The sequence below is a fragment of the Stenella coeruleoalba genome, assembly GCF_951394435.1.
Source record: "Stenella coeruleoalba genome assembly, chromosome: 12".
Lineage (NCBI taxonomy): Eukaryota > Metazoa > Chordata > Mammalia > Artiodactyla > Delphinidae > Stenella > Stenella coeruleoalba.
The window spans coordinates 14972225-14998591 of NC_137158.1; the positions used below are offsets into that span (position 1 = coordinate 14972225).

Genomic DNA, 26367 nt, shown 5'->3' on the forward strand with positions numbered 1-26367 from the left:
GAGAAGGACTAGAAATACATGGTGGGGGCTTAACTTGTCAGGAGACCCATCTGGAATCAGGAGTAAATATCTCCTGAAGCTCTCCTGGGGAGTGTTCCTTTCTATTCCCCTTCCTCATCATAGCTACATGTTCTGGATTTCTCACTCATTGAATGAGGCAGAAATGAAACTACATTTCCAAGTTAGTCTTTACAGTAAACCATTCCAAATAGGTACCATAAAATGCCTTTGGGGAAAGAAAAATAAAATCAAAACCCAATGGAAAAGACCATTCTGACTTACTGGTTTGGGTCCTGGGCAGTAAGACAAATTCAGTTTTTGGAAAATTATGTTTATCTTGTGTATTTTTCATGTTTTTAATTCTAGTCATTGTTTGGATTGTAATTTCCCCAAAGAAAAAGATGAAGTGAATCCTCATGCATCTGTAGAAACATGGTTCAATACTTTGCACATAATAAGTATTCAATAAACAATGCTGTCTCTCCTATTTATTTGGAAAAGTAAAAAATGGAAAACAGGAAAACTAAAAACAGATCCCTCAGAAACTGGCAACTATCTCATAGTAATCTTCATTCTAGCTCTTCATTGCCTATACTCAAAGACAGATAACAAAGACAGTTCATTCTTTTGATCGTTAGACTATTACTGGGTGCCTACCATACCACATGCAGGGACTAGTGATGTCCTTGATAACAGAGAGTTCACAGTCTACTTGGGGAAACAGGCATGGATCAAATAATAAATATATAACAATAAACTGAATGTGTTCATAATGTAAAGAACATGTTCCTCAGAAAAAAAGACAGAAAAAAAAAAAAAAAAAAAAAAAAAAAAGAAAAAAAAGAAAAAAAGACAGAAAACAGTGCCAGGCAGACATTATCATGGAGTTCTGATGTAGTATGGCATTTTGGCAGAAGTGCAAGCTATTTAGTAATGCTAGCACACAAAGCTGGGTCTGATGAGAAACTGGAAATGGGGCTGGGGAGGGAGACTAGCCAGAATGCGTCCTGCTGAGTTATCTGGACTTCATTCTGTAGGTGACGCGCACATCCACTATCTTGGGCTTCCCCTTTAATAAAGTAATTATTCAACTTTGGCAAATGACTTACAAAACTATACACTTAGGAATTTCTATGTTTTAAAAATATTTCTAAACAAATAATAGTATTATTCATAACAATCACTGTGTCCCATTTCCAGAAAAAAATATTGCACTTAGATTTTGTTCTTATTCATTTAGAAATGAATTTGTTTTTTCCTTGTAGGTAATATTTCAGTCACACAATCAATTAATCAATCTGGAAATTGCCCCCTTTGTCCCAGAACCCAAATTGTACAAATTGCATAAAACACTAGGAGGAAAGTTTCCTTTCTCTCCCATTTTTATCCCTAAACACTTAAGCTACATAGAAAAAAATTTACCATCTTAAGAAATACAAAGTAAACACAGTTAAAGACACCAGCTAGAGAATATAAAATGATTGCCTTCTTTCTGTAGAGAAATACAAAAAGTTGCATTTTAAGTGAGAAAATAATGTTCTTTTATATCAACATAACACCTGAAAATAGAAATAAAGGATATTTAAATTAGCCTTCCTTATAACAGTAGTAATCAATCTTACTCTTTCCTCAAAATGAACAATTTTGATTAAAATGTAAACACAATCAAGAGGTTTAATGAAGAAATTTCAGTCCCTGAATTCATAGAAATTCTATTATATTAGTTGTTACCTAGCAGTTTTTTCAAAAATGTGGGGAAAATAGTTGGCCATTTTGTTTCATTTGCTCTTAATCTAACCGCTTCACTGTCTGTGTAAGCAGTACCTGTTAGAAAAGTGCAATCTAAATATTTAGAGTAAATGCTCAGTATGTGATAGAATTGTGTGGGATTTTGCGGGGAGGGTGGGGTGTGGGAGAGGGGGACTTTTCATTGCTCTAAAATGGAATAGGTGATCTGTATTGGACAAATCATGTTTCCTCTAATATTCTGAAGATATTGTCTGTACAGAACCTGTTAAAGCACAGATTATTGTTTAAGCAGAGATTCATAAAACTTTGGAGCTAGGAGGACCTAAAAGTTTATCTCATCTACATTCTTTTGTTCTGTGTGCTTCTCAATTTCTCCCAGATTCCCTTGCACTTAGTTTAGAGCCTTGTGACTAGTTCTAGTCAATGGACTGTGAATGAAAGTGTTACATTACTTCTCAGCTGAGCTCTTAAGATCAATGTGCCTCCTATGTCTACTCCTCCTGTAGTAACCTACCACGCTGTGGCCCCTCAAGCAACCTGGGTCCCTGAGTGACTTGTAGAGTGCCTTCTCCTGCCCACTTGATTGGAAAAGAAATGTAAGTAAGAAAAAAAAAAGTTGTTCTATTGAACAACTGAGATTCTGCAGTCTGTCTGTTGTGGCAGTTAACATTATTTTATCCAACACATATAACATGAAATGTGTTTCTGGTGTAACAAAACCTAAACTCTTTGACATTGACCTACGGTCATAGGCAAGGTAACCAACATCAGGAGCTGGAAAGATGGAGACAGGGTTATGCATAGGCCATATATTTGTTAATGCTGATGAAGTAAGAGAAAGATGATGTACTACTAAACTTGTAGCTGTCACAGGAGGTCGTCTATAGGACGTGAGCTGGATCTGGGCAATCAGAGGCTCCTCATACCCCCACCCCAGTCTTTGGAATATATATTCTGCCCACCATTCCCACAGTGGGAGCCATTTTTAAGGACACAGTCTTGAAAGAGCACTATGTTGTTGAGACCATCTGAGTGGTACACATGACTGAACCCAGTTAAAGCCTCTATATAAGCTGTAAGATTCTGGAAGTGGGTGCACAGATTTACTCCTTTTGCAGCTGCCCAAGACAGGCCTCATGAGTAAGTTCCCTTGCTTATTAAACTGCCACCTACCAATCTGGTCTGCCTCTTTATTCAGTCTTTTCTTACCCTGTGTGTACATGAGTCAATTTGCAACTGACAGTAGTTCCAGGGAAATAATGTATATTATAATTGGTTGTGTTTGACAATATACTTTAAGAAAGTGACTATCACAGGAAGAATTAGTCAGTTTTTAAGCAGAAATCTGGGCCTTACATGACTGGAAAAACTGACAGACTCAGACAGTAAGAGAATGGATTAAAACTGCCTTAGAGACAAAGGCCGGTATGTATCCATTTTCTATTAGATAAAATAAAATGGGGAAAAGATTAGATTACAGGTGTGGCTGACACACATGTTCTGGAGAACCTCAAGAGAGCTTCCAGTATTTGAAGAGAAACACATGAAAGAAGAAAACAAAACATTAAAGCAGACTCCAGAATCATGACTCATGGAACTGTCTGGAAGCAAATAAATCAGAAGCTTACTGCATTTTCAAAGGAATGCTTATCACAAGCTTGGACTGCAAAACACCTTGGATTGTTCCAGACTTAAATTAACAAACAAGAAAAAGCTGTGGATCCTCAAGACTATGGAGGGAAAATGAGTTAAGAAAGCTTTTTATTTGGCATAGCTTCCAATTCTTATTTCAGATAAGTCAAGAATAACAGAAAAGAAGAAACACTCCAGAAGGCAGAACCAAAGAATAGGGAGAATAATAGATATAAGAAGTCTTCCAGAGCGGAACCAGAAACTTCATCAAAGAACCTCTGCCTTCTCCGAGTAGGAGGTCTTAAAATATTTGTCAAATGGGATTCCAGAATTGCTTATAGACTAGTGACGGCTATGCGCCACCCAGTCTTCTTTATTCCCAGTGGGACTGTTTATTACCCTTATCCTGTTCCTACTGCATTTTTGTAACCTGATGCATACAGTGCATGGGTAACTTTTTCATACATTTCCAGCTCAAGATGACTCATAATGCAACTGTATGTATCTTGGAGATCATGGATTTGAGTTCGATTCAGTGACTTGATGGAACATTGGGAGTTACTGAACAAAGAGGAGTTGTCTGTTTTCTATATGAGAGAGGAAGGAAAATTTATCGGACAGTGCCAGAGATAGCTCGTGCTTACCAAATATTTCATATGTTTCCCTAGGACTTCTATTTTGGGAAGTGATGGAACAGCTGAGCAGCAGACTAGTGTTTCTAACAACTAGGAAGGCAAAATAAAATATAGCATTCATTTGCCTGAAGGTAGCAAGAAGCTTCTGAGGCAGAAAAATAGAAGGGCTAAGACTCTAGAGATAGAAGAATATTGAAAAAGTAAGCTGCTTCTGCAGCTGCTTTTATTTGGGATCTTTTGATGATTCTTACATTGACAGGAGGCAAAAAATCCAGTGAAAACTCTGGTTGCTATGTGGAAGCAGAGATTTAGAAAGCAGAAACAGAGATTTAGAGAGCCTCAAGCATGTAGCTAGTATGACCAAAACCGGGTCAGCAGGCTAAAATCCTAAAAGAAAAAGCCTCTGAAAAGTAAACGATTCATAAGACAAAAATTAGAGTTTGGCTCCTTAACTAGGGAGATGAACTACATAAAGTACACCAGACTCCTACTTGAAAACCCCATAGGGACAGGTGCGAGCTTGACAGAGGATGGATTTTTTTCAGAGCTGCAATGTGGCACTGACTGTACCCAGTACCTAGTTGAAGTTAGTTGATGGATAATCAGCTACCTATCCCTCTGTCCAAGAGACACAGAGAATCTCTCTGGAAGGAGAAAACATAATCAGAAACCTCTATAGATTTTTATCCTCAATGTCTAACATTAAATAAAAAATTACTTAGCAAGACAAAAGCAGCAGAGAGAAAATAAACAATGGGAGCACACCACTGGTGATCCAGATATTTTCACTATTGTTGAAGACTTTTAAAATGATTGTTATTGATACGTTCAAGAAAATAAAGGAAAGGTTGAAAAAATAAATTAAAATGTGGACAATTTAACAAATTAAAATCTATTAAAAAAACAACTGGAGATCGCAGAAGAAAAATAACACAAATCTAAAATCTAAAAATAACACAAATCTAAATTCATTAGATGAATTTACCAGAAAGACACAGCCAAAAGAAGACAAGATTAATGAATTCAGATAGATCAATATAAAACATGCACGTGTGTGTCTATATTTCCTTTGTACTAGTGCCATGTGTTTCTAATGAGGTCAGGCAGGTAAGCGTTAGTGTGCCATCTGAATCCCTCTTCCTTTCTATGATAGCTCCTGAATCATGTGTCCAAATGTTGCACCCACAGGAGATGAAGTCTCCATCAACCTGGGTCACTGAGAGATTCTGTCATTCAGAGCTCCGCATAACTCCCTATGTGGGACATGAAACTCACAGAAGAAATAATCCTTTCTAAAGTCACTGAAATTTTGTTTTGTCGTGTTTTGTTTTTCTAATGTGGTAGTTATTAAGGCCTAACTTAGTAAATATAACTGTGATCTACAGAAAATTAGTAGATGAAATCTGATGACTTTGCTCAATAAATCAGACTGCCTCTTAAGTCTAGACGTATAAACTAAACCAGGTTGCTCACAATATTCAATGACCAACCATCTGGAAGTCAAGATTGGTTTTGTCGTTTGTTTTCTTATTTAATCTGCGTACTAAATCAGTTTGTTGACTGGGATTAGTAAAAGCTTTTGTTAGTGAAAGATTTTATAAATCCTCTCTTACTGGGCTCTGTAGCTATATAGCAAAGGCTTGGTTTGGCCCTTGATTCTGATCATGGCAACATTATTAAAACTAACTACTATCCAGGCAAGTTGGTATCTCTATAAAAGCTAAGCTCTTTTGGTATATATTTATGAGTAAAAACTGAGAAATTTATTCAGTTAATTGGCCCATTAGGATTAATTTTTTCATTGACTATATGTAGTATTAAAATAAATATGCATTTTTGTAAAATATTAGCAGGTATTCTATTTAAAAGTCAAAGTTTCCTCTTCAGAACATGCTAATGGATATGAAAGACAATTACATTTTGAGTACAGAAGTCAACAAGTATGCCTCGGGGACCCTTCTTGTTTTCATTGCATTTAAAGGCCTTTCATCTGAAATCAGGTGTTAGACTTGAAATCTGAGGCAGGATAGCACAGTGAACTGATGTTGACTGAACATAGTCTTCCAAGTCTAATTGCCTTAGTTCAAATTCTGTCTCTTACTGTCAATCTCTTAAACTTCTTTATGCCCCATTTTCCTCATTTTCCTCCATTTCTTACTATGGAGTTAACAGCACTGACTCATAGAACTGTAAGGATTAAATATGACAACATATGACACATGGTAAATGCTCAATGGTTGGCTGCCAGGAATAGCAGCTGAACCCACAATGCAGTTGTATATAAAAAAGTCTGTATCTCAATACCACATAGTCAAGTAAGATAATTCAAGAAGACAGAAGGCTTCAGTGTTGCAGTAAGTGATAGGAGTTAGATATACACAAGTGGTAGCTGAAAACAGAAGAGATGATTGTATATTAGAAAGTACGTTGTGCTGATGATACAGAGGTAGATTCTACCTCCCCAAGAGAGCTGTTTGTCTCCTCACTGAATGTAAAAGAACTTGAAAGTTCTCTTACTGCCATCAAAGTCAAGCGTAATGGCTAAAATTCACAGATAGCATGAACAAAGAGTAACAAAATACAAATTATTTCAAAATAATTTATTATAATGACCAAAATGTATGTCATCAGTATTTATCCTTTATTACAGTAAATATCTATTGAACGTCTGCTATGTACCAGGAACTCTTCTAGGCACCTGAGATTAAAATTGGCAAACAAAACGACATTACTTGCCTACGTTAGAAGTCACACACCATCTGTTGTTTTAATAACACCCTATTGGTTACATAGGCCAGCCATGATTCAGTTTGGGTGGGATTCCACAAAGCATGATGACGAGAATATGAAGAATAGTGTGAGCAAATTTGTAGACTAGGTATCTCAGTGTGCTCCCTGGCTTGCAATGATTCATATTCCTCTCATATACAAAGTGGTCATTTCCCCCCAAGCCCCTCAAAGGTCTCACTCCCTTACAGCAACAGTCAATGGTGAATTTTAGCCATTAACCTTGACATTGATGGCAGTAAAAGAACTTTAAAGTACTTTTACATTCAGTGAGGAGACAAACAGCTGTCTTGGGGAGGTAGCAACTTACCATCTAAATCAAGTCAGGTGCAAATGAAGCTCCATGGATCCAGTTCTGAGTTCTCAATATGAAGACCTGTGAACTAAATAGACAAGGTATCTATCCACCAGAGTCCCAACAAACAATTTTTGGGAAAGGCAAAGGATAACCACTGTAAACGTTCTCATTGAAAAATTAAAACAATGGGAGGCATATAAAATTCACTGGTCCACAGCAATTCTGAAATCCCACAAGGCACATGTTGTCAGTTCCTTCATTAGGACTGAAGGCCAGTCCCAATAGCCTCCATACTCTGGGCCCTTAGTTCTGCCTTTCCAATCATTCTTCTTTGTCAAGAAATGTGGCATGTGTTTACAGCTAAGCAATTTTATCAGTTTGCTTCCTGTATGTAAAATGATTGAGGATCCAAATTTCTCTTTTTATTCTGTACTGTCTCTGCCCCTTGCAGATTAAGCTGGCTGTGTTTCTGTCTGTAAAACTCTCACCAAATTTCTTTGGTCCCTTGTGAATTATATTGGGGTTCATTTCACTTGACAAAGCTACACCCATAAGCATCTTCAAGATAGCATATTTTCTACCTTCGGGTTAAGCTGAGGCTGTGAGAACAAAGCCCAACTGTTTTAACTGAATGGTTCTTTGAGTTACCACCTCATAGCTTTCTGAGGTTTTAACAGAGGATTTTATAATCACATTTATGGCTTTATTTTTAAATCATAATTTCCTGGCTTAAAAAATAACCATTTATTATCTCTGATAGTTTCTGTGGGTCAAGTATTTATGGGTGACCTGGGTGATTCTGCTTAAGTGTCTCTCTTAAGGTTGTGGTCAAAATGGGGGCCAGATGCTGTCATCTGAAGGCATAACTGGGGTTGGAAAAATCTACTTTCAAAGTGGATCACTCAAATGGCTGGCAAGTTTTTTTCTGTTTGCTGGCAAGAAGCCTCAGCTCATCCCTTGGTAACTCTTTCCACAAGGCTACTTGAATGTCCCCATGATATGACAGATGGATTTCGCCAGAGTAAATGATCCGAGAGAGGACAAGTTAGAAACTGAAATGTTTTTATGACCTAGTACTGGGAGTCATACAAAACCACTTCTAGAGTATTCTATTTGTCACAAAGGCCATCCATGATTCAAAGTGGGTAAGTAGTACACCAAGACACAACTATCAGAAGAGGTAATGCATAGAGGACCATTTCAGAAGCTCGCTTCCATACTGCCTTCTAGTGAGAGGAAATAGATATTAAACAATAAATATCATAAGTAAGCTAAACAATATGATCAAAGATGTGCAGTGTTATGAATAAGAAAGAAAAAGAAGATCAAGGTTAGGGGGCTGGGAGAGAAGTTTACAGTAATAAATAGGGTAGTCAGAGTAGGCCTCATTGAATAAAATGATAGTTTTGTAAAGACCTGAAGTAATATTACAATATTGATATTCTAATAATATGTTGCCATATTTTATTTCAAAGAGTATCATATTTGCAATCACAGAAACAATTTAATATATTAAGAAAACATATTTCTTGTTATGTCTTAGGCTACATATGAAGCTCATAAAAGCCTCTTTTAAGGATTTCGTGTTCACAGGCCTTGTATAAGAGGATTACAAGTTAATACTAAAAGGATTTACAGTAATTTTTAGTGATCTGTTATTTATTTGTGAATTCCTAACCGTTTTGAAAAGCCTGAGCTATTCCTATTCCTTAAAAAACAATATCTAATATTTAATGCATACAAAATAATGAAGGTAAGATATATGAGACTAATGAAGTATAAAAATAAAGTGAACATATAAGAACCACCATCCAAATCTAAGACTAAAATATTATCTCCCCCTTTGAAGCTACTTTTTGTTCCTCCCTAATCCTACCTATCCTCCATTTTACTGTTCCCAAAGGTAATTGTTATCATTAATCTTGAGCTTATCATTCTGTTTGTTAAAACACTTTTACCATATATGTGAATGTTGCTATGGCATTATGTATTCAATCTGTTTCTTTTTGAGTGTACATGTAGTCCTCTGAAATTCTTTTTTTTTTCCAAAAAGCACTTTATTTCTAAGATTCACTTGTATTCTTGTATATACTGTTTTTCACTCAATTTAAACTATCTACAATATCCCATCATATGGATACAGCATTATTTATGCTTTCTCTGGTCAACACTTAATTCCAGTTCTTATTGTAATTAAAAGTAATGATGCTAAAAACATCTTGGGCAGGTTTTTCCAGAGTGAGAATGAAGTAGGTCGAGACACTACTTACAGTAATAACAATAACAACAATACAAATAGATACCTAGGAATAAATTTAACAAGAATTTTATAAGACCTTTCTGCAGGAAAATTTAAAACCTCATTGAGACAAATAACAGACAAATAGAGACGTATACAATGTTCATCAACTGACAAAAAATTTCAGTTCTCTTTAATGTATAGATTAATTGCAACTCCAATAAAAATCTTACGAAGTTTTAAAGAAACTTCAACAGCCGATTATAGAGTTAATATGAATGTATGAAATCCTAATAATAGCTAAGACACTCCTAACAGAGAAGACAAATAAGTTTTGGGAACTTGTCTTATCCAGACATTAGTAAAGTTCAAAACCATATGATTTTCAATATGTATAATGATTACTTTTCTCCTTAAGCAAATGTACCCTTTGGGGAAAAAATTCAATATCAAATGCATATGGACATCTTAGCCTCACTGTGTATCAAAATTGCAACAAATAACTAGTAAAAATACTGTTAGCGTGTAAATTAATTTTCTCTCAATGGGACTAAGCTACAGAGTATAATTATTAATTATCTGTTTGAATTTTAATGATTGTTATCAGAGATATTTGTTTAACTTAGAAAAATAATTGACTGCTGTTATTCTGATGATGTCCCCATAGACGATTCAGAGTCTGTTCTTTGAGGTGACTGTCAATTTCAAACTGTGTGGCCTGAGAGATCTAAATACCTTTGATCACATTCCTAAAGAACATGGGAATAAGAACAAAGCCTGAGCTTTCTGTAAAAGGATGCCAGGCCCAACAGGAGCTCTATCACTTCACCTGACTCCATGCTTTGATCTCTTCGCAACATAATTAGATCAATGCTTATAATGAAATATTTCAATTTCTCCTCTTGTGTAAATTCAATATGGTTGCTTAACAAAATCAACAATACACACCAATTAGTAATAAATAAAATTTTCAGTTAGAATACAGGTTTTGAATATACATAAATACACATGAATACAACATGTCCAACTGGCTTACAAGAGGAATGCAAAAACCAAGGCTCTACTTCATTCATTACCCATTTGACATTTTACAAGTTCTGGTATTAATATTTGCCTTTTTTTCTCAAAAAGGTTACATTTTTAATTTAATTTAATTACTTCCTCTAGGAGGCCTTATCTAACCTCATAAAGAACTCACCACACCCATTTTATACATATCCAGTATACACACCTGTCATAGCTTTTGTACTCCCTTATTCCACCAAACTGTTCACATAACTGTTTTTCCTTACAGATTGTAATGTCTTGAGAACACGGATACCATTCTATTCATCTGTGTGTGCCACCTAAGGAGAGGTAACGGACCTTCCTGACAAGGAACATCAAATCTTTGAACTGTTGTTTTCACTGCCACATCAACTCAAATATGCTTCCTTTAATAATCATTTGTCTCACAGTGTTGACTGAAAAAAATGCACAATCTAAAAGCTGAGAGTTTTGTTTTATTTGGTGGATTATTTGAGGACTTCAAGCCCGGGAGACAGTACTCTAAGATCTCTCTGAGGGACCACTCCAAAGAGGTATGGGAGAAGGCAGGATCTATAGGAGTCTTCGCAATGAAGACCAGGTAGTTGAAACATCAAAAGATTACTGTTAAAGAAAACCAGATATCTCAAGTTAAGGAGTTTAATGCTTTTCTATGTATGTGAAAATGCAAGAGTCTGGGCTCACTGAAATCATTCCTTTGATGTGCACCTCAGCTATCTGGGGCCAGTATCCTATGCTGTCTCATCCTGGGTGGACTGTTGGGGGCATGGCTGTAGTGACTGACGGCTTGATGGTGGGCATCCTGTTTCTACCCTGAGTTCCCTCAAGGCTCACCATTAGGGTGGCTGAAATGTGATGGCTTGATGGCTGCAACATCTTCTGGTTTTTTAATGATGTGGCAGGCAACACTTTTTCATTAACAACAGCTTCCCCTAGTTTTACATAAAGACACTTGGAGTGTTTTGTTTTGTTTTTGTTTTCAGAAAATCATTACTTGATCTTTTGTTCACACCAATTTATGATGTTCATTAATCCAGGCTACATTTAGTTAGTGTTTCTTATGTGTCAAGCATGGTGCTAGGTACTAGGTCTCTTTTAAACATAAGATACAGTCTGCCCTAAATTCAAAGACCAGTCAGAATACAAAAACTAGCAATTACAATGCAATGCAGTAAGTGCTATTATATAGACAGGAACAGAGAAATCTGGAAACATGTATTTAGTGACTGATGCTGGCGACTTGAGAAAGATTCAAAGAAAAGGGAATGTCTGAGCTTAACAGATTGGCAGCTTCTTCCAGGTAAAGAAGGCAGGAAGCAAATTTTTTAAGAATGTGTACCAAGAAGTCGTTTTAAAAAAACACAGGCAGATGTAGCGAATAAGGAGCTACTCTCTTTGGAGCACAGGGTAGCAGCGATGGAGAGGAGGGAGATTGGAAATTTAGCCAGATGAACAGAACAAACTTTAGAGGCAACGTTAAGAAATGCATGCTTTATCTTTGGCAACATGAATATAAAAGAAATCTCTAAACAAGGAAAGAACATAATCAGAGTTAGCTTTAGGAATGCTGGTTCAGAATAAGGATGGGTTTGCAGGTGAAGAAAGTCTATGGTAGAAAGTGAAAAGCTGGAATGTTTAATGCTGGCCCCACTCTTCTCTTCCCCCCAAGAGGAAGACTGTCAAGCTCTATCACCCTCTGTCTGCTGTACCGTGTATTCTCTGGAGCAGCAGCAAAACGCTCAGCTATCTTTTGTTCTCAGGGACTCCTAAGCACTGAGATTATACCAACTCCCAACAAGATTCCAACACAGGTGAGACAGAAACCAGTCCCTTTGGGGTAGCTCCTCAAAAAGCCAGAATGTTGGACAAATGATCCAACTCTTTCTCTCCCCAAGGAGAAGCTGGGAGTTGCAGGGGGGTTCTTCTACTTATTCCATGATGAGCTGGGGGAAGTGACCATGGCAAGTGAGTGTGTGCCTCTGTTTTCAGTGACCCCAAATTTGTTGCCCTTTCCTGTCAGCATTTAGATTCAGGCAAGATTAAAATCAGTCCCTCAGGCAGCCCTCTGAAAAGTCTGCAAGTTCGATGTATATTTCAGTCTTTTCTTTCCCTACACAGGGAGATGCCAGAAGCTGAGAGTTTTCTCATGATCACACTGCCCTGAGCTGGGAAGAGAGAGGTACTATGGCAAGTGATTGCCACGAATTTTCCTATTGGCTTTGATGTGGCTGGTTTTGCACTCATATGGGGTGCAACTGCAGGATTCTATTAACTAGCATCTGGATTTCTCACAAAAGGAATTGGTCTGTGTATTGTTGTTGAATCCATGTCTCCCTGGGGGAAGGGAGAGTCTGGGGCCATTTTTTGACATCACTACCCTAGTAAATTCTGTTAGTACCCTAACATTTAGATGTGTTAACTGAATGTAAGAAATTAGGAGACTTTCTGCAGGTCACTTCATCTAACTGGGCTAATTGGTAGAGCAGAAACTAAACCTAAGTCTCTGACTCCCAAGCCCTGACTCTCAAACCACTATGAACCAACATCACCATGCACAAGGATGTGTTAGAGGAAAAGACACGATTATAAAATTTGTTTTTTAAAGAATGATTCAAATCACATCAAGGATGAAAATGAAAGCAATGTCTGAGATTTCTCTAGTCCTCCTTTATGGCTTAGCATCCTCTTGCCTAGATTTGCCAATTACCAAAATCATGATAATTACAGGTCTATATTTTAACCACTCTACTTGTAAGCACAGCCCCAAGAAAAGTAATGACTTTAATGTCATTTGCAGATTTGAGGCCAAAGGTTATTTTAAGATCATGGAACTCACATATTCTCAATAAAGTTTCTTGCTTTGGAGATTATGGTTGGAAAATGTGAACCAAAATGTATGTGTCATCTGTTATCGCTGAGAAAAGATAGAACTGCACATCTCATTTCTCTCTGAAGAGTGTCTTTATGACTGACAGGAAGCTCTATTGTTTATACACTACAACTCAATTCTTTTTTTTTTTTTTTTTTTTTTTTGCGATATGCGGACCTCTCACTGTTGTGGCCTCTCCCATTGTGGAGCACAGGCTCCGGACGCACAGGCTCAGCGGCCATGGCTCACGGGCCCAGACGCTCCGCGGCATGTGGGATCTTCCCGGACCGGGGCACGAACCCGTGTCCCCTGCATCAGCAGGCGGACTCTCAACCATTGCGCCACCAGGGAAGCCCATCAATTCATTTTTTTAAATACTGCCTGATGAGCCATTAGGAACAGAAAAATCTGAAAAACATACTATTTGCTGGGACAGATCACTGGATTCACAGTGGTCTCCTGATATCTTCTCTGTTTCATGTTGCTTAATTTAGAATAATGACTCTATTTTGTTTCCATAATTTATCTATGGATCAAAATAAGGACACCTTATCCATTTTGAATATTATAAAGAATTTAGAGATATTTAAATATAGCACTGTTACCACTTTGTCAGAATCATACTGCAGAATCACAGAAAAATTTAAGATATGTCAGAGAATACACAGACACCATATTCCTCTAAAATATATAAAATTTAGAATTCATTTTTAAATTTTTAATTATTAAATTTTAATATTTTCTTTTAAAATATTTTATCAGTGGATTTATTTAATATTTTCCCTACAGTAAAAGAAAGCTCATAGAAAACAAAGATACTTGGTCTAAAAGCAGCGAATTCTGATTTCTTCACGCAAGATATAACTCAAATTTCTTTGGCATTTTGCGTGGACTACAAGAGAGTAGAAAATATTTCTTATAAAGTTAAACTCGATAATAATTAAGAATGTACTTCCTCATTAACCTCAACTATCTAATCAATATACATGCCACTGCTGCTGAATACATTTAAAATTTCCTCTTTTTTAAAGTTCTGTTACCTCATATACCACTTTGATTTCACATTACAACTGTTTTAAAAATCCAGAACAGTAACTGTCACACTAGAAGGCCTTGTTAACAATGCAGACCCTTGATACCACCATAAGAGGTTCTGTGTCTTAAGTTTAAAGGACAACCCAGGAACCAACTTTCCTTAATTCGACACACACTTATTGAACATTTGCTATGGCCAAGCACTATTCTAGGCTTTTGGGGACACATCGGTGAACACAACAGGCAAAGGTCCTATTTTCAGCAGCTTACCTTCTAGAATGGGAAGTTATACAATAAACAACAAAAGAACAAAAAACTTAATACAGAATATGTTAGTAACAAATCCTATAAAGAGAAATAAGCCAGGTAAAAGGGATTGAGGGGTTGCAATAAATGTTTCTTGATAAAGAGACATGGAAGTAAATATACAAAGGATGTAAAGGAACTAATCACACAGACATCCAGGGTAAGAACATTACAGACAGAAAATGAGAAAATCCATAAACCCTGAGATGAGACATGATTGATTTTTTCTTGGTACAGCGTGGTGGGAGTGGAAATGAGGTTAAGAGAGTTTTTAGTGGGCCAGACCATGTAGGTCTTTCAGCTCATAGTAAAGACTTCAGGTTTTAAGTGAATAAGAAGCAGATGGAAAATTTTTATTCAGTATGAGTTTTAGAAAATGTCTACCTTTTGCAAGAGTAGTAATAAGGAGACCATTGGAAGCTACTGGAATAATCCAGGCAAATGGTAATGGTGGCATAGACTAGGATAGATTCCAGATACATTCAGAAGGTAGAGCAGAAAGGATCTGCCATGGTGACAGATAAAGAGAGGAGTCAAAGATGACACTAACATTTCTGGCCAGAACAACTGGTAGACACAGTTGCCATTTGGTGACATTGGAAGACTATAGGAAGAGCTGATGTGTGTGTGTTACAGGAGGGTAGGGATGGAATCAAAAGTATTATTCATCAAATTAAGATTGAGGAGAGGCTGTTAAATGTTCACAAAGAATTGACAAACAGGCATTTCATGAGCCTGACTGATATTCAAGGAAGAGATCAAGATTAGAGATAAATATACTAGAGTCATCAGCATATGATTGGTGTTTAAAGCACTGCAACATTAAGAGGCCAGAAAGATGAGGAAAAAGTAGCCAGAGAGGTAGGAGACAAACAGGGAGAGTGTGTGTCCCGGAATCCAATGAAGAAACAGTTTCGAAGAGGAAGATGCGATCAACTTCTTCCTCAAATGCTACTGATATGTAATCTAAGATAAATACTGAGAAGGGATTACTGGATTTGGTAATTTGGAGGTTACTGATCAGCTTGACAAGGGCAGTTTCAATGGAATGGTTGAGATGAAATCCTGAGTGGAGTAGGTTCAAAAGAGAATAAGATAGGAAATAATGGAAGCAACAAGTATAGGCAGCTCTTCAGAGTGTTTCAGTTTAAATGGGATCTGAGAAATAAAACAAGTAGATGGTGTGAGACGAGATCAAAGAGCATATGTGGATTTTTAGGTGATTGTTAGTAATTTGTAAACACGTCATTGGGAATGAACTGATAGGGTAGGAAAATTAAGGATGAGAGGAAAGCAAGGAGAGCAGTAAGAACAACATAGGTTAAACCAGATGTGCACTAGTGCACAGTCAGCAGAAGAAAGGGGAAAATAAGTATCAGAGAGGACATAAATAAAATAGAGATTAAAAAAACAATAGAAAAGATCATTGAAACCAAGAGCTGATTTTTTAAAAGGATAAACAAAACTGATAAGTGTTTAGCTAGGCTCACCAAGAAGAAAAGAGAGGGGACCCAAATAAACAAAATAAGAAATGAAAGAGGAAAAATAAAAACTGATGCCAGAAATACAAAAAATCATAAGAAAATATGACAAACAGTTACATGCCAACAAATTGGACAATCTAGAACAAATGGACAAATTTCTAGAAATATACAACCTGCCAAGATTGTCTAGTTATTCCTGATTCAATCTGAACAAACCAATCACAAGTAGTGAAATTGAATTTGTAATTTAAAAAAAAAAAAAAACAACTCCCAGCAAACGAAACTACAGGATCATACAGCTTCACACGGAATTCTACCAAACATATAAAGAAGAACTAACACCTATCTTTATCAAAATTTTCCAAAAAATTGAAGAGGAGGGAACACTCCCAAATTCATTCTATGTGACCACCACTATCCTGATACCAAAACCATACAAATATACAACAAAAAAAGAAAATTACCGGCCAATATCTCTGAAGAATATAGATGCAAAAAACCCCTCAACAAAATGTTAGCAAGCCAAATTCAACAATATATAAAAAGGATCATACCCCATGATCAACTGGAATTTATCCCAGGGATGAAAGGATGGTTCAATACCTGCAAATGAATCAACGTGACACACCACAGTAACAAAAGGAAGAATAAAAATCACATGATTATATCAATAGATGCAGAAAATGCATTTGACAAAATTCAACATCCATTCATAAGAAAAACTCGCATCAAAGTTGGTATAGAGAGAACATATCTCAACATAGTAAAGGCCATTTATGACAAACCCACTGCTATCAAATATTCAATGGTGAAAAGCTGAAAACTTTTCTTCTGAAATCTGGAACAAGACAAGGACACTCACTCTTGCCACTTCTACTTGACAGAATGTGGAAGTCACAGTCAAAGCAGTCAAACTAGAAAAAGAAATAAAAGGCATCCAAATTGGATGGGAAGAAGTAAGACTGTCACTATTTGCAGATAATATGATACTATATATAGAAAACCTTAAAGTCTCCATCAAAAAATTACTAGAACTAATAAATGAATTTAGCAAATATGCCAGATACAGCATTAATAACAGAAATCTGTTGCTTTTCTATAAACTAATAATGAACTATCAGAAAGAGAAAGCAAGAAAAAATCCCATTTAAAATCACATCAAAAAGAATAGAATACTTTGAAATAAAATTAACCAAAGAGGTGAAAGACTTATAATCTGAAAACTATAAAACATTGATGAAGGAATTTGAAAGTGATACTAGCAAATGAAATCCATGTTCTTGAATGAATCCATGTTCTTGAATTGGAAGAAATAACATTGTTAAAATGTCCTTACTACCAAAGTCAATCTAGAGATTTAATGAAATCACTATCAAATACCCATGATATTTTTCACAGCTACAGCAAATAATACTAAAATTTATACTGAACCACAAAAGACCCTGAAATTTCAAACCAATGTTGAGAAAAAAAAGAGCAAAACTGAAGGTATCACCCTGCCAGACTTTTATACTATACTATAAAGCTACAGTAACCAAAACAGCATGTTACTGGCACAAAAACAGACACATAGATCAATGGAACAGAACAGACAGCCCAGAAATAAACCCACACACCTATGGTCAATTAATCTACAACAAAGGAAGCAAGAAACACAATGGAGAGAAAACAGTCTCTTCAATAAGTGGTGCTGGGAAAACTGGACAGCCTCATGGAAAAGAATAAGATTAAAACATTTCCTCAAACCATGTGCAAAAATAAACTCAAAATGGTTAAAGACCTAAGTGTAAGGTATGACATGATAAAAAATTCCTAGGACATCAGCAGAAAACTCTGTGACATAAAACATAGTAATATTTTTTTATCTGTCACCTAAGGCAAAATAATAAAAGGAAAAATAAACAAATGGGACCTAATTGAACTTAAAAGCTTTTACAGTTTAAAGGAAACCACTGACAAAACAAAAACACAATGTATGGAATGGGAAAAATATTTGTAAATGATATGACCAATAAGGGGTTAATATGAAAAATAAACAGCTCATACAACTCAATATCAAAAAACAAACAACCTAGTCAAAAAATGGCACAGAAAACATGAATAAAAATTTTTCTAAAGAAGACATACAGATGACTAAAAGACACATGAAAAGATGCTCAATATCACTAATTATTAAAGAAGTGTAAATCAAGACAACAATGAGATATCATCTCACACTTGTCAGATTGGCTATCATCAAAAAGTCTATAAATAACAAATACTGGTGAGGATGTAGAGAAAAGAGAACCCTGTACACTGCTGGTAGAAATGTAAATTGGTGAAGCCACTGTGGAAAACAGTATGGAGTTTCCTCAAAAAACTAAAACTAGAACTACCATATGACCATAGTACTCAGCAACTCCATTCTTGGTATGTATCCGGTATCTTGGTATGTAATGAAAACACTTATTCGAAAAGATACGTGCACCCCAATGTTTATAACAGCATTATTTACAATAGCCAAGATATGGAAGCAAGCCAAGTGTCCATAAACAGAGGAAAGGAAAAAGGAGATGTGGGTATACATATATACCCCCCCCCCACATACAATGGAGTATTAATAAAAAAAGAATGAAATTCTGCCATTTGCAGCAATGTGGATAGACCTAGAGTATATTATACTTAGTGAAATAAGTCAGAGAAAGACAAATGCCATATGATATCACTAATATGTGGAATCTAAAAAAATAATACAAATGTGTATAGCTAAACAGAAACAGACTGACAGATATAGAAAACAAACGAGTGCTTACCAGTGGGAAGAGGGAAGGGGGGAGGGTCATGTTAGGAGTAATGCATTAAGAGGTGCAAACTACTATGGATAAAATAGATAAGCAACAAAGATATTTATATAACATATGGAATTATAGCCATTATCTTGTAATAAGTTTTAATGGAGTATAAGCTGTAAAAATACTGAATCACTATGCTGTATATCTGAAGCTAATATAATATTGTAAGTCAACTATACTTCAAAAACAGGTCACCATTTTTTACCCGTAAATTACCAAAAAAATTAATAATGGTTCATAACACTGGTGAAATATGGCAAATAAGTATCATGTATGCAGTACAGGTTGGTAATACCATTTAAAAATGTTATAGTTCAATAGCATATGTCAACAGTATTTAAATGAATACATCCTTTTGATCTACTCTAAAGAAATAATTTTAAATAATGAAAAGTATTTATGCTTAAAGGGGTTCACAGCAGTGGTACATGAAAATAGCATAAAAAAGATGAAACAATCTAAATTTCAAAAATATGGAATGATTAAGTTATGGTATGGTCACGGTGTAATGCTCCATTATAAGGCACGGACGGCTATGGAGAATAGGTAATAAAGAGAAATCCTCTTCTTTAATATTAAGTGGAGGGGACTATCACATATTACCAACTACGTAATTATAACTAGATGGAGGGAGATGAGTACAGAGAAAACATACTGGAAAGAAATTATATAAATACCAGAAATAAGGTTAGGTTGGAATTATGAGATCATAAATAATCATTTTTTCCTCTTACCCAAATAGTCTTTCAACTTGCACATATAATGAATGTTACTAATAAAAATAAAGATAAAAACCTGTAAAAAGTGAAACAATAAAAAAGTATGTAACTGCATGTAGTGATAGGAGATGGAACTTTCTTTTTTTCCTGCTTTTGTTTTCTCAGTGAAATAACAAAGTTATTAACTGAGAGTCAGGAGGTGCAAGTGGAGTTGGAGATTTAAGGAAAGAGGAGAAAGTGTGAACTCATTGTCAAGAAAAGTGATTTGATTAGGAAACAGTGGTAGGATTTCTGGGCAGCACTAAGGACCTCTTTATATTTAGCCATGAATTTAGGAGTCCATATGTATGTGTTTTTCCCGATCACGTTGAGCTGTTTGTGTGAAGAAACAGAGAACACCAGTTGGAGACAGAGGCTGAGATTGTAGCGATGCATCTATAAGACAAAGAACACCAAAGACTGCCAGCCCTCACGAAATCTAGGAGAAAGGCATGGAACCAATTCTCCCTCAGAGTCCTCAGGAGGAGCCAACTCTGTTGACATCTTGATCTTGGACTTCTGGCTTTCAAAAAATTAATTTCTGTTCTTTTAAGCCAGCCAGCTTGTGATACTTTACTATGGCAGCCTTGCAAAACTAATAGAAGTGGTAAGCACAGACACCAATGAATTCCTCATGTGTTTGGATTGTATTTTCTCTGAACATTCACATTTTCACTTATTGGCATAAAATTTTGTCTGTCAAATGCTTATCTTACATGCACCCTGAAGTATGCCCCAATCGTCTTGAACAGTTATTTACAAATTCAGGTTTTCATTGTGTGCTTTCTCTTTTGGATCTTCTCATAACAATGTATTTATAAAGCATCATGCCCATCCCTGAAGTATCTCACTGCAAACACTTTTTAAATTCTTCTTATCCCAACTGTTTGCTTCCTGTCTTTAAATGTGTTCTCTGTACTTGACCAAGCACTTACTTACGTGACTTGCCAAAAAACCAAAATGATTCAATTAATAACGCTTGTTAACATGAATTTATACAAGAGCATTAAACATATGTGTGGCACTCCTGATGTGATTTATATGTTATTAAATTAAAGTTACTTAGGTTAGTAATCTAATAGGGATGAAAAATATTTTTAACACCATATAATTCAAAGTGATACTCTAAAATCCAGACTGCAAATTCTAATTAGCAGCCTGTGATTTTGCCAGAATCATTGGCTTATAAAATTCAGATATCAGCTTCATTTTGTTAACAATTCATGTGATAAATTTTCAGAAGCAGGATATATAAATTCAGGCTGATATGCTCTTCCATTTGTCTATCAAATATATATAACACAAAATGAATATATGTGAAAATCTCACTTAACAAACAGACAACAATTTTCACGTTGTAAATATTCATTGAAGAGGTATGAATGGCATTGTATCTAAAACTTGATTTTGATGATTGTGTTCCATGTTTAATAATTATCAAATTAAAATAAAGATAAATTATATTCAACATGAGGAAAAGAATCCAACTTCTGATATGATCTAATGACTATATTTCAGTAAGTACTACTTTTAGTTTATAAATACTAGGATCTCTTTTTTTTCCTGCAAGACTTTAGACCTATTTATTTTATGAGAGGCTAATACTATTTTGTAATAGTATTTTTTTTTAATTTTTGAGTTAGTCAATGAACTGTAACTTAATCATCTGGTTTTTATCAAAGGATGAGAAAATTAATTTAAATTAGGATTAAGCACATAATGACAATAATAACAAAACCTTTCTACATGAAGTGACTATTTGACAACTTAATATGGTAATTAGTATTCATAACAAGACATCCCTATCCAGCTTCTATAAAAAGGACTGTATGAGCATGGGGTGGGGGGGTGGAGAGGACAAAGGATTAGTTTCGAAGATTCATTATTTCAATGAAAAGCAGACCTTGAGCAATTCAAATTAATGACCAGTTAAAATTACTCCCTTAGTTGTACTCAGCAAATGGATGTAACTGAAAACTAAATTCAACACTTCCTTTTATTAAGTTCTTCCTGAACAATTTGTCTTAAACACTGTTCTCCACGTATAATTAACAAAATGAACACTATTCTGAAAATTTGTCAATACACTCTATATTAAAATCCTGAAAAAGAAATAGCAGGAGGTTAGACAAGAATACTTTTCATTAATGGCATGAGTTTCTGGCAGAGAGAAAACCTCCTCTCCAGGGGACAGTTTAAGATAGTGCATATTTTTCTGCTTCAATGGAGACAGAAAGTCCAAAAGATTCTACAAGACCACTGAAGATTTTCTTCCACTTTTAAATAATCTTCCAATAATTTTTACCTATAGTCTCATGTAAAAGACAGATAATGTTATATCATTTAATAGCTCATTGAAACTATAACTTGAGCATTTAAACTTACCTATAGGGTGCCTCGGAGGAGAGTGCAGCCACAGGGGTGCGGAGGGCAAAGCGGGGAGATTCCCGCACAGAGGATCGGTGCCGACCGGCACTCACCAGCCCGAAAGGCTTGTCTGCTCACCCGCGGGGGCGGGCGGGGCTGGGAGCTGAGGCTCGGGCTTCAGTCGGAGCGCAGGGAGAGGACTGGGGTTGGCGGCGTGAACACAGCCTGCAGGGAGTTATTGCACCGCAGCTAGCCGGGAGGGAGTCCGGGAAAAGGTCTGGAGCTGCCGAAGAGGCAAGAGACTTTTTCTTCCCTCTTTGTTTCCTGGTGCGCGAGGAGAGGGGATTCAGAGCGCTGCTTAAAGGAGCTCCAGAGACGGCCGCGAGCCGCGGCTAAAAGCGCGGACCCCAGAGACGGGCATGAGACACTATGGCTGCTGCTGCCGCCACCAAGAAGCCTGTGTGCAAGTACAGGTCATTATCCACACCGCCCCTCCCGGGAGCCTGTGCAGCCCGCCACTGCCAGGGTCCCGGGATCCAGGAACAACTTCCCCGGGAGAACGCACGGCGCGCCTCAGGATGATGCAACGTCATGACGGCCTCTGCCGCCGCAGGCCCGCCCCTCACGCCTTGCCCCTCCCTCCCCCAGGTCTGAGTGAGCCAGAGCCCCCGAATCAGCGGCTCCTTTAACCCAGTCCTGTCTGAGCAAAGAACAGACGCCCTACGGCGACCTACACGCAGAGGCGGGGCCAAATCCAAAGCCGAGCCCCTGGGAGCTGTGAGAACAAAGAAGAGAAAGGGAAATCTCTCCCAGCAGCCTCAGGAGCAGCGGATTAAAGCTCCACAATCAACTTGATGTACCTGCATCTGTGGGATACCTGAATAGACAATGAATCATCCCAAATTGAGGACGTGGCCTTTGAGAGCAAGATTTATTTTTTCGCCTTTTCCTCTTTTTGTGTGTATGTGTATGCTTCTGTGTGTGATATTCTCTGTATAGATTTGCTTTCACCATTTGTCCTAGGGTTCTATCTGTCCATCTTTTTTTTTTCTTTAAAAAAATTTTTTTCTTAATAATTATTTTTTATTTTAATAACTTTTTATTTTACCTCACTTTATTTTATTTTTATCCTCTTTCTTTCTTTCTTTTCTTTCTACCTTCCTTCCTTCCTTTCTTTCGTTCTTCTTTTTCTCCCTTTTATTCTGAGCCATGTGGATGAAAGGCTCTTGGTGCTGTACCCAGGAGTCAGTGCTGTGCCTCTGAGGTGGGAGAGCCAAGTTCAGGACACTGGTCCACAAGAGACCTCCCAGCTCCACATAATATCAAACGGTGAAAATTTCCCATAGATCTCCATCTCAACACCAGCACCCAGCTTCACTCAACGACCAGCAAGCTACAGTGCTGGACACCCTATGCCAAACAACTAGCAAGACAGGAACACAACCCCACCCATTACCAGAGAGGCTGCCTAAAATCATAATAAGTACAGAGACACCCCAAAACACATCACCAGACGTGGATCTGCCCACCAGAAAGACAAGATCCAGCCTCATCCACCAGAACACAGGCACAAGTCCCCTCCACCAGGAAGCATACACAACCCACTGAACCAACTTTAGCCACGGGGGACAGACACCAAAAACAACGGGAACTATGAACCTGCAGCCTGCAAAAAGGAGACCCCAAACACAGTAAGATAAGCAAAATGAGAAGACAGAAAAACACACAGCAGATGAAGGAGCAAGATAAAAACCCACCAGACCTAAAAAATAAGAGGAAATAGGCAGTCTACCTGAAAAAGAATTCAGAATAATGATAGTAAAGATGATCCAAAATCTTGGAAGTAGAATAGAGAAAGTGCAAGAAACATTTAACAAGGACCTAGAAGAACTAAAGATGAAACAAGCAACGATGAACAACACAATAAAGGAAAGTAAAAATACTCTAGATGGGATCAATAGCAGAATAACTGAGGCAGAAGAACAGATAAGTGACCTGGAAGATAAAATAGTGGAAATAACTACTGCACAGCAGAATAAAGAAAAAAGAATGAAAAGAACTAAGGACAGTCTCAGAGACCTCTGGGATAACATTAAACACACCAACATTCGAATTATAGGGGTTCCAGAAGAAGAAGAGAGAAAGAAAGGGACTGAGAAAATATTTGAAGAGATTATAGTTGAAAACTTCCCTAATATGGTAAAGGAAATAGTAGGTCAAGTCCAGGAAGCACAGAGGTTCCCATACAGGATAAATCCAAGGAGAAATACACCAAGACACATATTAATCAAACTGTCAAAAATTAAATACAAAGAAAGCATATTAAAAGGGAAGGGAAAACCAACAAATAACACACAAGGGAATCCCCATAAGGTTAACAACTGATCTCTCAGCAGAAACTCTGCAAGCCAGAAGGGAGTGGCAGGACATACTGAAAGTGATGAAGGAGAAAAACCTGAAACCAAGATTACTCTACCCAGCAAGGATCTCATTCAGATTTGATGGAGAAATTAAAACCTTTACAGACAAGCAAAAGCTGAGAGAGTTCAGCACCACCAAACCAGCTTTACAACAAATGCTAAAGGAACTTCTCTAGACAAGAAACACAAGGGAAGGAAAAGACCTATAATAACGAACCCAAAACAATTAAGAAAATGGGAATAGGAACATACATATCGATAATTACCTTAAATGCAAATGGACTAAATGCTCCCACCAAAAGACACAGATTGGCTGAATGGATACAAAAACAAGACCCATAAATATGCTGTCTACAAGAGACCCACTTCAGACCTAGAGACACACACAGACTGAAAGTGAGGGGATGGAAAAAGATATTCCATGCAAATGGAAACCAAAAGAAAGCTGGAGTAGCAATTCTCATATCAGAAAAAATAGACTTTAAAATAAAGACTATTAGAAGAGACAAAGAAGAACATTACATAATGATCAAGGGATCAATCCAAGAAGAAGATATAACAATTGTAAATATTTATGCACCCAACATAGGAGCACCTCAATACATAAGGCAAAAACTAACAGCCATAAAAGGGGAAATTGACAGTAACACATTCATAGTAGGGGACTTGAACACCCCACTTTCACCAATGGACAGGTCATCCAAAATGAAAATAAATAAGGAAACACAAGCTTTAAATGATACATTAAACAAGATGGACTTAATTGATATTTATAGGACATTCCATCCAAAAACAACAGAATACACATTTTTCTCAAGTGCTCATGGAACATTATCCAGGATAGATCATATCTTGGGTCACAAATCAAGGCTTGGTAAATTTAAGAAAATTGAAATTGTATCAAGTATCTTTTCTGACCACAACACTATGAGACTAGATATCAATTACAGGAAAAGATCTGTAAAAAAATACAAACACATGGAGGCTAAACAATACACTACTTAATAACGAGGTGATCACTGAAGAAGTCAAAAAGGAAATCAAAAAATACCTAGAAACAAATGACAATGGAGACACGACGACCCAAAACCTATGGGATGCAGGAAAAGCAGTTCTAAGAGGGAAGTGTATAGCAATACAATCCTACCTTAAGAAACAGGAAACATCTCAAATAAACAACCTAACCTTGCACCTAAAGAAATTAGAGAAAGAAGAACAAAAAAAAAACCCAAAGTTAGCAGAAGGAAAGAAATCATAAAGATCAGATCAGAAATAAATGAAGGAAACGATAGCAAAGATCAATAAAACTAAAAGCTGGTTCTTTGAGAAGATAAACAAAATTTATAAACCATTAGCCAGACTCATCAAGATAAAAAGGGAGAAGACTCAAATCAATAGAATTAGAATTGAAAAAGGAGAAGTAACAACTGACCCTGCAGAAATACAAAAGATTATGAGAGATTACTACAAGCAACTGTATGCCAATAAAATGGAGAACCTGGAAGAAATGGACAAATTCTTAGAAATGCAGAACCTGCCAAGTATGTTTAAGTCTTTACTCCATTTTGAGTTAATATTTCCTTGACCATTAACCCTTGACCGGATCTTTCACCAAATAAAATTTTGGTGTATGTTATGTGGACACCAGATAAAGTTTCTCCTTTTGCCAGGGCAACTAAACTGGCATTTGACAAAACACTGCAGAGCAGGTGTATAGAAATCTAATTTTTTTCTTTATTCCCTACTTGCTGTACTAACTAGTAAATATGCAGAATTAAAAGATAAATATAAGAGATTAAGTTATTTGTTTAATAAGTAGCAAAATAAGATCTTTGTCTTCAGGGTAGATTTAGGTAACTTTCATGAAACAGGCCTGGTAAATTTTCAAGCTATCAAGCCACCATACCCAG

The 26367-nt window shown here is 36.6% G+C and overlaps 1 protein-coding gene across 18 annotated transcripts in view; it reads right to left on the bottom strand.

Moving 5' to 3' along the window:
• The window catches only part of LOC307195169 (uncharacterized protein), a 665726-nt gene that overhangs the window by 275183 nt on the left and 364176 nt on the right, over positions 1-26367 (bottom strand). Inside the window, exon 1 of one of the 18 annotated variants that reach the window (XM_079939112.1) lies at positions 22056-22585. The exons of the other annotated variants lie outside the window; for them this stretch is intronic. The gene's annotated coding sequence lies outside the window, so the exon portion shown is untranslated. Of the gene's footprint in view, positions 1-22055; positions 22586-26367 lie in introns of those variants that run through there. 18 annotated transcript variants of the gene reach the window in all.